This window comes from Psammomys obesus, unplaced genomic scaffold (assembly GCF_907164565.1).
Source record: "Psammomys obesus unplaced genomic scaffold, mPsaObe1.curated_primary_1811, whole genome shotgun sequence".
NCBI classification, from domain to species: Eukaryota; Metazoa; Chordata; class Mammalia; order Rodentia; family Muridae; genus Psammomys; species Psammomys obesus.
This window is the reverse complement of record NW_026596046.1, coordinates 29054915-29065795: the sequence shown is the minus strand read 5'-3', so window position 1 is coordinate 29065795 and position 10881 is coordinate 29054915.

Sequence of the window (10881 nt, the reverse complement as noted above, 5' to 3'; positions counted from 1 at the left end):
ATCTTCTTCAATTTCTTTCTTCAGAGACTTGAAGTTTTTCTCAAACAGGTCTTTCACTTGCTTGGTTAGAGTCACACCCAGGTACTTTATGTTATCAGTGGCTATTGTGAAGGGTGTTGTTTTCCTCATTTTTTTCTCAGCCTTTTTGTCTTTGGTGAAAAGGAGGGCTTCTGATTTATTTGAGTTGATTTTGTATCCTGCCACTTTGCTGAAGGTGTTTATCAGCTGAAGGAGTTCTCTGGTTGAATATTTGGGGTCGCTCATGTATACGATCATATCATCTGCAAATAGTGACACTTTGACCTCTTCCTTTCCGATTTGTATCCCCTTGATCTCCTTTAGTTGTCTTATTGCTCTGGCTAGGACTTCAAGTACTATGTTGAAGAGATATGGAGACAGTAATCCCATTAAAAAATGGGGAACGGAGCTAAACAGAGAATTCTCGAAAGAGGAACATCAAATGGCAGAGAAACACTTAAAGAAATGTTCAACCTCATTAGCCATTAGGGAAATGCAAATCAAAACAACCCTGAGATTTCACCTTACACCTATCAGAATGGCCAAGATGAAAAACTCAAGTGACAACACATGCTGGAGAGGTTGTGGTGAAAGAGGAACCCTCCTCCATTGCTGGTGGGAATGTAAACTGGTACAACCACTTTGGAAGTCAATCTGGTGCTTTCTCAGACAACTAGGAGTAGTGCTACCTCAAGACCCAGCTATACCACTCCTAGTATATACCCAAAATTTGCTCAAGTACACAACAAGGACACTTGTTAAACCATGTTTGTAGCAGCTTTATTTGTAATAGCCAGAACTTGGAAACAACCCAGATGTCCATCAACGGAGGAATGGATACAGAAATTGTGATATTTTTACACAATGGAATACTACTCAGCAATCAAAAGGGAGGAAAGCATGAAATTTGGAGGCAAATGGTGGGATCTAGAAAAGATCATTTTGAGTGAAGTATCCCAGAAGGAGAAAGACAAACTTGGTATATACTCGCTTATATAGACCTACAATATATGATAAACATAATGAAATCTACACACCTAAAGAAGATAATCAAGAAAGTGGACATGGGTGAAGATGATCAATCCTCATTTAGAAAGACAAATGGAATGTGCATTGAATGTATGACAGGAGTCTACTGCAAAAGGCATCTGAAAGACTCTACCTAGAAGTGTTTCAAAGCAGACACTAAGACTCATAACCAAACCTTGGCAGAGTGCAGAGAATCATATGAAAGAAGGGAAGTTAGTATGATATGGAAAGGATAGGAGCTCTACAAGTACCAAATATATCCGGGCACAGGGTCTTTTCTGAGACTGACACTCAACCAAGGACCATCTATGGATATAACATAGAACTTCTGCTCGGATGTGGCCCATGGTAGCTCAGTAACCAAGTAGTTTTCCAAAGTAAGGGGAACAAGGACTATTTCTAATAGGATCTCAAGGGCAGGCTCTTTGACCTCCCCCCCCCCCCCAGGGGAGGAGCAGTCCTGTTAGGCCACAGAGGAGGACTTTGCAGCCAGCCTTGAAGATACCTGATAAAACAGGGTCAAATGAAAGGGTCCTCCCCTTTCAGTGGACATGGAAAGGGGCAGGGAGGAGACCAGGGAGGAAGCGTGGGGAGGGGGAGGGAATGAGGGAGCGGGATACAGCTGGACACAGAGTTAACAAATTGTAACTAAAAAGAAAAATAAAAATGAAAAGAGAAAACAAACATAAAATAACAAACAGCAACAGATGCCTAAACAATTTTCAATAATGTAATACTAACAATATGGTAGAGTGAGCTCATGCAATATGGATATGAACAAAGGTAAACTACTGGCTTATTTAATAAATGAAAATCATAAATAAAATATCAAATGAAACAAGACAAACACAAGTGTGCATCTGTGTTAATTAGTTAATAAATAACAATTGTCACAGGACTAAAACTGTGGTGACTTCTGGATAAGTAAGAAAGGCATATGAGCTGAAGGTAAGAAGCTATATGTAATAACCCAGGTAGCAAACGGCAGATACGCAAACATTTACGTACCTTTTACTCTCGATACATACACTGTAAAGTATGTCTATCTTATACATCTAGACAGGGACGCAAACAATAGAGAAACCTGAAATTCACAGTGGATATAAAAAAAAATCAACAAAATTTAATTCCATACTTAGAGTTGACTGAAGTTTCCTCCTATAGTTGCTTTATCTTTTCCCATTTTGCCTTTCTTTTTGGCACACTCTTCAAGACCACTGAATCACTTTTTGCCCTTTTCATAATTTAAAATAATTTAATCATCGAAGACTCTCAAAAAAAGAGATGGCCTTTGGAATTACCATGAATATAATTTATAGTTCATAATATTTTGTCTTTTAACTACTACTAGCAGTTTTTCCTACAGACATTTCATACATAGCCTTTTTCCTGGAAATACTTAATGGCACTTATCATATTGAGAATAATGACCTTGTTTCATAAAAGAGCAGAGGCAGAAATCATTTGTCATTATTACGTTGTTTGGACTTTTCATTGGACATAAAATAACTGAATGTCAATCATGTTTTGGAAAATATAGCAAGCATAAGCTGATAATCTTTTAATACACAGAGAGAGGAGGAGGAAGTGAAAGAGGACAGAAAGAAGGGAAGAGGGGAGCCATGAAGGTAGAGGGAAAGAAAGGATGAAATCGTTTCTAAACATGTTGCATTAAATAATAACATATCAACAGAAAAATAGAGCCATGTAGAATAAATCTCAACATGTCCTAAATTTAATGAGCAAAATAATTTCAGTACTGACATCCAAACTCGATATATGTTTCCTCACAGCCAACACAGAATAGTACATAATTCATTGGATAAATATTTCCACTACTCAAAGAAATAATACGTTTTCCATGACTGAATTCTATTAGATTTCTTAGTGTGAGTTTAAAGAGAGAGATCATCACTGCTGTAATATCTGCACTAACATGATTATTGTTACTAAAATAGCAACTTTATGTTGCTCGTTCAGGTAGTGACTTTCAATAAAAGCCGAGGACTCAACTTTACAATGGAGCTTGGCGAACGTAAACTGCCGTAGCTGAAACTTAAGACAGTTTGCTAGACTGTGACAGTTGAAAGTGAATTTCCTGGAAGAAGCACTGGACACACTTTTCCTTGAATATTTTTGCTTAATTAGCAGCCCCAAGAATATAAGAACCGTCAGTCCCATTGTGCAGTTGTTCATCTGACCCAGGTCAGTGAACGAGAGGACATAAGCAATAGAAATATGGAGAGGAGTGAGTTGTAACCTGGAGTAGCATCACACCTGATCAGCTAACAAAGCGCATCAAGACAGCAACCGTCTCTGACATGAACTCAGTGGTGGGCTTTTTGACCACCACCCCCAGGGGGGGGAGCAGCCTTGCCAGGCCACAGAGGAGGACAATGCAGCCAGCCCTCATCAAACCTGATAAGCTAGGGTCAGATGGAAGGGGAGGAGGATCTCCCCTATCAATTGTCTTGGAGAGGGGCATGGGAGGAGATGAGGGAGGGAAGGTGGGATTGGGAGGAAATGAGATGGGGGAATACAGCTGGGCTACAAAGTAAATAAACTGTAATTGATATAAAGAAATAAATATTTTTTTTAAAAAGAAATAAACCCAGGACTTGGACTCTGTGATGTATATGCTATTGCCTAACAATGGGAACCTCAGTTTGGATCCCCAGATCATATGTAAACTTCAGCTTCAGTAGTGCTTGCTAAAACCGGCTATCATAGACAGAATGATTCCCAGAGCTTTCTGAAAAGGCAACTTTGCTAGCCTGTGAACTCTGCCTTCACCGTGAGACTCTATCTCAAAAAAAAAAGTTAAATGGAGAATAGACACCTAAGAATGATCACTGTCCATCTTGACCACACCCATGGGTGCAGGGTCTCACACAAACACTACGCCCTAAACATACACACAAAAAAGGTGCAACTCTTTAGTGATATAAGGCCCAGAAATCTAAAGGTTGTGCATCTTTGAGCAAAACAGACAAATACACGTGCCATGTTGAGAAAGTTATTTAAAAATAAAACAGTTACAAGAATAGATGTTTCACTAAAAATTAGAATTAAAAATTATCTTTATCATACAAATAAAATACTCTAGATGGGAGAGATTCATTCACAGAAAGTATAAAAGTATCTCACAGGGTGTTTAATGATACAACTCAGGTAATCATAATTTTATTGCATCGCAAACAGTTGTTTGTGTAGAGTGGGAATTAAGTCAATATGACATCGGTTGGCTACTCTCACAAGTTCCGTGCCACCATTACATTAGCCTATCTTACAGGCAGGACAGATTGTAGTTCAAAGGTTTTGTGGATTGGTTGGCATTTAAGTTTCTCTTTTCCTGCAGTTTCTTTTCACACCAAAGACAGTAGAAGTCAAGGGTGAAGGATCCATGTAGGCACCACCTTGACTTACCCATGTTCAGTGAGTTGTGTGGGTGTTGTCCTCAGCAATAGGGCCTAGAGTCAATTTGCAGAGAACAACCTAAGGTCTTGGCAACATCTTAGGTTGTCTGAGGATTTACATGGGATCCCTTGGCCAACAAATTGATTGAATGCTACCCAGTCATGGTACTGGAAGTCTTATTTGGTTGCACAAGATGACCAGTTCTAACATTACTAGAAGACTTTATTTAGATTACCTTCACACTGAAGTTTTAACTGCAGTAGGTTTCCATATCATCCCTCAAATGCCCCTCAATTCCAGTTGTGTCTTCCTTATTCCATCCCTCAAACCTATATCCTCTTCCCTTCCCAATATTAATGAAGATCTTAGTGTGTTCATTAATGGTGTTCTCTTAAAAAAAGTCTTCTTCCAGGAAAAGAAGAATCATTTAGTGAGGGGGATGGAAGAGGGTATGGAGAGAAGGATTACAGCTAGAACTGAAGGGCATTAGAAGGCTGGCATGAAACCTAGCTCAGTGGAAACTTCTTATAAAGTATATAAAGGAGATGCTAACGAAGTCTTCAAATAATCGGGAGGAGTCCTAAATGGCTATCTCTTGTCACTAAATGAAACTTCCAGATCTGCCCCACTTTTCTAAACCTCGTACTACAAATTCTATCTATCTATCTATTTATTTATTTATTTTTAGAGAGCAAACAGTTAAATATAAAAGAAAAACAAGAGTAAAACAAAACAAAGGAAAAGTACAAGAAAAGCATGCACAATGAAAACACAGAATCAGAAATTTCCTGAAGATACCTTTACTTCAGTAAGCATTGTGGGCTACAGTGGTGTGGCAACATAATGAATACATTTATAATGTGATTACTTAACCTACTAATACATGATTAAGTTTATCCATAAATGTACACACTGCAAAAGATACTATTTTCTGCTGTAAACTCATGCTATTCTACTGGAGCTTCAGAATTTGCATGAATATGAAAATAATCAATATATGCAAAGTGAGCCACCAACTGTTGGCATTGTTGTAGCTAATAAAGCATAGAGTTAAGCAGAAATATATAGCTTTATAGAAAGAACACTAAATTTTGTTTTTGGATTCTGTGGACAGAAATAGAAAGAACACTAAATTTTGTTTTTGGATTCTGTGGACAGTTTCCCAGGCCTGATTTAGCTTGTTTCTCTCAGTTGGGCAAAGTATTTCAAATTGTATGTTTCCTAACTGTTCTTTGAATTAACATGTATCTTACATTGTGGCTGCTCAATAAAGTAATTAATTATACTAAAAGGTGTTCAGAGATAGTAGTACATTCTTCCACATTTAGATTTTCACTTAGTTTATTCAATTTCATTGAACACTCTTTCTATTCTTTTTTACTGCACTGTCATGCCTACCGCACTGGAATATGCAAGGCAAATCGTGGCACTATTAGCTCACTGTATTCATGCTGAATACTGTAATCTGTGGGATGGAACTCACTTGCATGTGATTATGTCTGCATCACATTAATAATTCTCAAATACATTTACTGAATAATCCTGAATGTTTATTATTAGAGATTAAGACATCCCAAAGAATCTGGGAGTGGTGATGCATGCCTCTGGGAGGCAGAGGCAGGCGTATCTCTGTGAGTTCCAGGTTAGCCTGGTCTACAAAGTGAGTCCAGGACAGCCAAGGCTACATGGAGAAACCATGTCTTTAATAAAACAAAACAAAATGAAAATTCCGAAGGATTAAAGTTGAGCACAGTACTGCACAATTAGCAATCTCTATGTGCTATCATACCAACAAAATCATGATCAAGAAACTTCATCAGTGTTATACTTTCACTAAAGTTTCCCTTATTTCTCTCATTTTGAGTTACTAATTTTATTATGTTTCAGAAGCCTCTGAATCATTTTTCACTTCTACTTTATTCCTTGAATTTGTTCCTTCATACCCATGTGAAATCATCTTAGCGTCTTTGGTGGAACCTTGATTTTTTTTTATTATTATTATTTTCTGTCTTTATTATCATTTATCTTTCTAAGGTGTTTTGACTGAGCATCAACCCTTTGAATCATACTTGTTTGTCTTGGATAATATATCCACAATCTCATCATAGTCATTGCTATTTTATTTACTAGACAAAATATGCATTTACTATATAATAAGAAATATTTATTCATGTGGTTTTATGTAATTCATAAGTAAAATTATTTCACCCAAGATATAGCTAAATTTTTAAAAGTATGTATTTTGTTTTGTTATGCAGGAGACGAGCGCTATAATCTCACTTCTTCCCTCAGCTCTTAGGAAGATAGTTTAATTTATGAGTAGCTGTCTATTGTGATATGTCTGTGGGGAATTACTCACCCAGAGACAATACTAAGCATTGATATTCCTACCTATGTTGAATATTCTCAAAACTTAGAACTTCTGGATTTTCCTCTGAAAGATTTCACCCAGCAAGGGATTTAAGCAGATGCTGAGACTCACAGCCAAACTTTGGATAGAGCACATGGAGTCTTACGGAAGACTGAGGGTACAGAAGTACCCAGAGGGGACAGGAGCTCCATAAGAAGACCAACAGAGCCAACAAACCTGGGCCCTGGGTGTCCTGTAGAGACTGATGCATCAACCAAGGGCCACACATGGAGAGCACTTAGCCCCTTTTCTCAGATGTAACTGACAGGCAGCTAAATCTACATGTGGGTACTCTAGTAAGGGTGGAAAAGTAGGGAGAGGAGAGGAGGGAGGAGACTACTAACGGGATATAAAGTGAAAAAGAAAAAAAAAAACCAAGAAAAAATATAATCATAAATGAGAAAGACTTCTATAATAAAATCTTTGGAGGACTGAAATAGAAAAAAAAACAAGACAAAACAGAAAATACTTCTACTCTATGAACATACTGAAAAGAGGAAAGATAAAAGATCAGAAAGAATAACATTCCAATTTATGACAGAATGCTTTCCTGAAAAGTATATGAAGTTTAAGAAACAGCTTTTGACAGTCAAGAAAACTCAATAAAAATAGTCAACGAAGCGATACATAATGGCACATTGCTGTAATACTAGCACCTGAGTTTTCTGAATCAAAGAATCACCATAGATGCTAGCTTGGGGTAGGTTTCAAGACAGTGAGTTTAGCCTGTCTTGGCTAAAGAGTGAGTGAAACCTGCCTCAAAACAAACTGATAAACAAGGACTAAAACTGGACTAATACCTTAGAAAGATGATTTAAAAAGTGATAGGCATGTGAAAACATTCTTATCATGATTTGATTTTAATATTAAACTTAAAATGACAAGGTGCTTATGTCCTTATGTTTTACTTTCCATTCTATAAAGACTGTTGGTGTCAGGAAGGATGAAAATTTATCACTGAGTATGAGGTTTTACCAACATTTAGCTTGGCTTGCCCTTGTCTGTAATAGTTTATTCCATCCCTGTAATTCTCATTCATATTTACATACAACATCATTTCAGGCATGGAGAAACAACTTGGTGTCCTTAAGGATTTTTTTGTTCTAATTCATTCTTGTTAGAGTCAAATAAAAGTGAAACTAGAATAGTGTGTGTGTGTGTGTGTGTGTGTGTGTGTGTGTGTGTGTGTGTGTGTACATACAGAAGCCAGAGATCCTCAGGATATCAATCACCTCATGTTTTTGAGACAGGATCTGCCATTGATCTGGAGCTCACTGACTTAGTTAGCCTAGCTGGCTAACATGGTACAGGATCTGCCTGCTGCTTTCTCCCCTGTATTGAGGCTACAAAGATATGGCACCAAGGTAGTCTTTTAAAATATAGGTTCAAAAATAGAACTCAAAATCCTCATGCTTGTAAAGCAAGGACTTGACTAAGGGAGCCATCTGCTCACCCACTACAGTAATGTCTTCAATAGTAATTAAGACGTGTTTATTGTATGCAGCATCATGCAATTGGAGAAAATTTATTTCTGTTTCCCAGCAACTATCAATTGCAAATATTTTCTTAGTGGAGGGTGGGACTTTGTGTCTGCTTCCCATTCCCAGGATTGTTAAGATTTTGTTCAGTTTTGACATGGGCAGTTCTTGTGTTTATTGTCACAGTCTCTGTGAATTCACATCTATATCCATCCTGTTTTGTCTAGAAGATGCAATTTTCCTGGAGTCTTCCACTGCTTCTTGCTTTTACAAATGTTCTATCTCTCCTATGTAGACCCCTGGATATAGAGGGAATGGTTTTGGAATAATTGGCCAACAGAAAAAAAAAGTCTCTGTTTTTTTATTGTGTATGTGTGTGTGTTCATATTTGGTTTGGTACATTATTGTCCTCTTGGTTTTTTTTTTTTTTTTGAGTTTTGTTTATTTCTTTGTTTTGAGAGGAAACATGAAATGCTAGGTACATAGGCAAGTGAGGAGCTGGTGAGAAGAGTTTGGGAAAGAGAAAAATATGATCAAAATATATTGTATGAAAAAATTAAATAAAAATATACTTATAAATGACAAAAATTATTACATACCCATTTCATACGGAACAGATGATTATCTCAGGTTTCCTGCCCAAAACTGAAGATGAAGGTGTTCATGAGTACAAAAGACACAGAAAATTTCTTATAGACACAACAGAGTATGAAAATTAAATGCCAAAAGTGCTGACAACACAGTACCTGGTGCAATAGCAGTTGTTTGTCCTTGTGGTATTATGGAAGACCCAAACCTGCAGCAGGTTATGCTTGACCACATTGAAATATGTTCCGGGTAGGACATTTCAAAAGTCATTTTATACCGAATACACTTGGCTTACATGCCATTGTGACGGGAGATATCAGGCCAAATTATTTTGCGCTGAAACCCTCTTTACTGAAAAGTTGTCTTTTTGTTTGTTTGTTTGTTTGTTTTAATATATGAAACAACCTGGAAGTCCCTCAACTGAAGGATGGGTAAAGAAAAATGTGGTACATTTACACAATAGAGTATTACTTGAGTGTTAAAAAATAACATCGCAGACTTTGCAGGCAATTGAATGGAAGTAGACAAAAACATCCTTATTGAGGTAACCCAGATGAGGAAGACAAACATGGTATGTACTTACTTATAAGTGGACAGCTGTAAAGGAAAAGATAATCATGCTATAAGCCACAGACCTAGACAGGTTAAGTAACAAGAAAGGGTGTGTGGACCTCCTAAGGCAGAGGAAATAGACTATACTAGGTAGGCTCGGGGCAGATGGAAATGTGAACATGAAGGAAGAGCCTGCATTGGGGAGGGATGGAGGAAGAGAGGATGGGGAGAGATGACTAGAATTGGGAGAGGGCAGTTGGTGGACAATGTGGTCACAGTACACTGGAAACTCTCTGGAATCTAAAAGGCTGACCCTAGTAATGGGAGAATATAGAACCTGAAAGGCCATCTTCTGTAACCAAGCAAGTTTTCCTGTTGAGGGTCTCAGACTTTAGTCCAGCCACAAAACCTTTGGCCTACAATTTGTCCTTCCTTCAGGTTGTGCTTGGACAATGGTAGCACAGAACTTCTGGGAGTGGCCACGCAATGCCTAGTCTAACCTGAGGCCCACACTATGAGAGCGAAGTGATGCCCAACACTGCCTGAATGTCAGGAACTTGAGGCTGGATATCCCAGGGACCCAGAATAGAACCAAACATGAGTGGCAAAAAATTAAGTCGATGAACTTATTTCCAATTACATTCTGCTGTACTCATAGATTGGTGCCTAGCTGGGTTGCCATCAGTGAGGCTTCATCAAGCAACCGATTGTAGCAGATGCAGTTACCCACAACCACACATTATATTAGGAAGAAGGATTGCAGGAACCAGAGGGGTCGGTGACACCAAGAGAACACAGCCCACAGAAGCAACTAGCCAGGGCACATAGGGGTTCAAAGAGTCTAAAGTGACAACCGTAGAGGCTGCACTGGGTCTGTGCTAGGTCTTCTTCATATATGTTATGGTGTTCTTCTTCATATATATGGTCTTCTTCATATATATGGTGTTCTTGTGGGACTCCTTACAGTGGGAGAAGTGGATGTCTCTGATTCTTTTCACTGTTCTTGGGACCCTTGTCCTCCTACTGGGTTGCCTCATCCAGCCTTGATATGAGGGTTTGTGCCTAGACTTATTAAAACTTGTTATGCCATATTTGGTTTCTATCTCTTGGAGGCCTGCTGTTTCCTGAAGAGGAATGGAGGAGGAGTGGATTTGGGAGAGAAGGGAAGTGGAGATGGGGAGTGATACTGGGAGGAGTGACATGAAGAGAAACTGCAGTCATAATGTGTATATGAGAAAAGAAGAAAGAAAGGAAGAGAGAGAGAAAATGAAAGAAGACAAGGAAGGAAGAAAAGAAGGAAGGAAAGAAGGGAAGAAAGAAAGAAAGAAAGAAAGAAAGAAAGAAAGAAAGAAAGAAAGGAGGGAGAGAGGGAGGAAGGGAGGGAGGAAG